Below are 4,482 nucleotides of genomic sequence, written 5' to 3' on the forward strand. Positions count from 1 at the left end.
TTCGGTCAAATGATTGATGTAAAATAATATTTTTCTTTAATAATTGAATGTCAAGGAAAACTGTGGAAAAGCTACCCTCCCCGGGCTATTAAAATATTGGGGGTTATTCAAAAATTATCTCCTTTCATTATGTCTGGGCTCAAATGGGGTGACTAGAGATATCTCCAAGATGTTTAGGAATTACAAAAATCGCCTTGTGTCATCATAAAAATTTGCTTGAAGATGTACATCATTTTTTTTGTTCTTACATTTGCATCATCCTCCATTTTATTTTATTTTATATCAAATATCTCACAGTAATGCATATATTAATTTTATTTGAGTTGGTTTGGTTATATGTTCTTTGGATAAATATGGTAGTGAAGTTAGTACGGTGAGGTATAAGATAGTGAAACTTGCATGATCAATGTATCATTATATAGTTGTTAAAAAGATATGCATTTGAAAGTAAATCTTTCTGAGTGAATGCTTGAATGGTTTCATCTTGACTGTGGTCCTCAAGTGAAGAGAAGTTTTCGGATTGGTCTCCAACTTTGCTGGGATTGAAGATAATGCACTATCGAGTATGGACTCAACCACGAACTGGAAGTTCTCTATCTTCTTGAATGTCTTAAGTTTCAATATTGATGGCTTTCAGTCGAGTCTGACAGACTTATTCTTAAAATCAATCTTCCATTTATGAGTGTCCTTAGCAGTAGGATCATGAAATGCATGCAAAAAAAATGATTTCTTATTAATGCATGATATGCATGAAGTGACTTTTTTATCATGTTACATGAATTGATGCAACCTATAACTTAAAATGATGATTGAAATGCAAGAAACGTATATGACTATTCATATGTTTGGATGTATGGATGGTGCAAGGATTCAAATCTTTTCATGATGCATGAGATGTGAGAATGCATGTAATTTTATTTTTTTCTTGAATGAATGAGACTGCTGGAAAATGCAATTTATGATATGTACGACTATGAATGCATGAGGGTTATGATATAGGAAGATGTTTGACATTTTTTATTTTTATTTTTATGATAATGAATGAAGATATAAAAAATGGTTATTGAAATAATACAATCTTTGAAGGAAGTTTTTATTTTATTTTATGAATCTACATAGAGTGAATGTATAAATAAATATGTGTATGAACGATGTACTTTTCATGAATGGATGAATGATTTTTCTCTCTTTTTGAATAGTTTATTTTCATTTTTTTTGATGAATGTATCATTTATTTATTTATTATTTTTTGATGAATGTATGCATAAGTGAATGTATGTATGAGTAATGTGTTTATTTTTTAAATTGCATGTATATGTGAGTGAATGAATGCTTAATAATTTTTTTATGCATGAATGAATGTCTAAGTCAATGACTGATTACTTTTTTTCCTGAATACATGAATGAATTTTTTTAGAATGATTGACTGAATGAATAACATTAGATGCATGTATGATCATTGTATTTTTTTTAGTGAATGTATGATTTGTTTTTTTTAAAATGTATGTATGCATGAATTAATGAATGAGTAGATGAGCGTATGAATAATATATGCATGGATAATTAAATGAATGAATAAATGCATAAACTAGTTAATGAAGATTGTTATTTATTTAATGTGATGAATGAATAAGTCAATCAAATTTTTTTATTGTTGAATATATGGTTAAATGAATGAATGGATTTTTCTTTTTGATTGCATAAATGAATGAATGTGTGATTAATATACTTTTTTTATGAATGTATGAAGGTAAAAGTAGATGAGTATTTAAATGGTGTATTTTTGTTTTTTATTTATTTTGAATGCATGAATGAGTAATGATTCGACGAGGGAATAAAAGTTTGAGTTATTTGTATATTGTTTTTACATGAATGAATGTATGAAATATTATTTTTCTGATGCATGAGTGAATCGATGAATATGTGAAATAATAAGAGAATGTATTAATGATTTAATTTTTTATTTTTTTAAAATACATATATGTATGCATGTATGAATGAATTATTGTCAATGATAGTTTTTTCTAGTTAGCATATGCATGGATGAAATGAAATTTTTGAATGTATGCTTTTTTATATATGTATTTTGATGAATGAATAAATGCATGTATAAGTAGTAGATGATGAATTTTCATATATATGCGTGTATGAATGTACGTATAAGTCAATCAATAAAAAAAAATCTTGTTGAATGCATAAATAATCAATGAAGATTTTTATTTTTGAATGCATAAATGAATGGATAATTGAATATGTATTTTTTATGAATTCCCCTCAAGGGTGCGATATTTTACATGATTTTTATTTTGTACGACAAAATATCAAACAATGTGTTACGATACAAATATTACACACATCACAAAATTCACAACAAGTATAACATCCTAGGACAAAGTTCTAACATACAATGGACGCCCTTGGCAAGTTCTAGACTCCCTATAAAGGTTCCCATATTGCATCTCTCTCGAATAGAGAAACCCAAATATTATGATGTTAGAAACAAGAGACCAGCTCGAGCGGCTAACTCATAATAAGAGGTAACAATATGAGCGGTCCACATCACCAACACTTAGAAGCGACAAAAACCGCGACCAGTGAGACTAGTGTCCCTTCTATCCAAAAAAGGTATCACTAATACCCGGGTGTAGGGTATATATGTGTGCCTAAAATGTGTACATTATATATCACATAATAACAAAAACAATACAAAAGTGCAGATATAATTCATATATACGCAACATATAATTACTAATTAAGCATGTAATTTTCATATTTTTACATACAATTAATAATTNCCCAATTACCTTGGGCTTTTGGATTTTTGATATCCAGGTTCGGGAGTCGGTTACAAGGTAGGGAAGGTATTAGCACCCTACCCGCCCGCCTTAAGCGGTACCCTTCATTAAAATATATGACATTATTATTATTATTATTATTATTATTATTATTTATTAAATTGTCTGATTAATTAGTTACTTATTATGACAAAATTAATTATTTTTATTATTGAGCCTGACAATATTGACTTTGGTCCTACGTACCCCATTAAGGGGATCAAGGCTTACGTAGTTCTTTAAGTAGAAAAAAGTTTGTTGGTTGAGTGTATTTTAATTAAAGAAAATATATTTTGTAGTCAAAAATATATATTTTGCAAGTTTTGTTTAGCATTGAAAATTGTTTTATTTGGTTATTTAAAAAATGGAATAAATTGATTTTGAGATTTAATCGATTGAAAAGAAGCGGCGTAGCGCGACCTTTCGAAGATGATCTGAGAAGAAAGAGGCCTCCAGGGCGACCTTCTCTCCATCTTTGATTAAATCCCAAAATTAATTCATTATTTTTTTAGTATATCCAGGTTAATCCCAGCGCGACTTCTCTCCATCTTTGATTAAAAAGTGTTAAAAAAAACAATTTATTAGTATATCCAGATTATTTCTAGAAAATGACTTTAATTAGAAAAGTTTGATTAATAAATGAATATATAAAAAAATGATTTTTTATTGGTTTTGCAAATTTTTCCATGTTTAGACACATTTTATTAATTGAAATAAATTTTAACAGACTGGTTTGACTCTATCTTCTCCTATTATTTTAATAATTTTTCATTATTCCTTTTTCAAATTTAAATTAGGTTGTTTAAGTTTGATTATTTAACTCATTTAAATTATTTCGAAAATTTTATAAAATATGGACAAAAATAAATTTAATAATTTTCTATACATTAAAAATTTCGAAATAATTTAAATGAGTTAAATAATCAAACCTAAACAACCTAATTTAAATTTGAAAAAGGAATAATGAAAAATTATTAAAATAATAGGAGAAGATAGAGTCAAACTAGTATGTTAAGATCCCTGAATTTAAGAGATAAAATTTATTCGAATTTGAGTTCTTGTTAACCATAATTTCGGGATGGAGTGGTTGAAATTTCGCTATAAATAGAGCATTCGGTGAACATAAATTTTTTACACGGAGAACACTGAAAAACCCTAAGAAAACACTGCCATACGTTACTATTCATATTTCCCATAAGCCACTATCCAGTGCAACAACGAGTACACTTCACGCTGTGCAATCCTTCATCTCTCAAGCCACAGCCTTCGGATTTGATTACTTTTTCTCTCCTTACGTTGACTTTTCCCTCAACCCTTCATCCCTCAACCATAAAATTTATTTGAATTAATAAAATGTGTCTAAACATGGAAAATTTTGCAAAACCAATAAAAAATCATTTTTTTATATATTCATTTATTAATCAAACTTTTCTAATTAAAGTCATTTTTTAGAAATAACTTGAATATACTAATAAATTGTTTTTTTTAACACTTTTTAGATAAAACATGACAAATAAGATTTTCAAAAAAATAACGAATTAATTTTGGGATTTAATCAAAGATGGAGAGAAGATCGCCATGGAGGCCTCTTTCTTCTCAGATCATCTTCGAAAGGTCGCGCTCTGCCGCTTCTTTTCAATCGATTAAA

This window comes from Lupinus angustifolius, chromosome LG15 (assembly GCF_001865875.1).
Source record: "Lupinus angustifolius cultivar Tanjil chromosome LG15, LupAngTanjil_v1.0, whole genome shotgun sequence".
Lineage (NCBI taxonomy): Eukaryota > Viridiplantae > Streptophyta > Magnoliopsida > Fabales > Fabaceae > Lupinus > Lupinus angustifolius.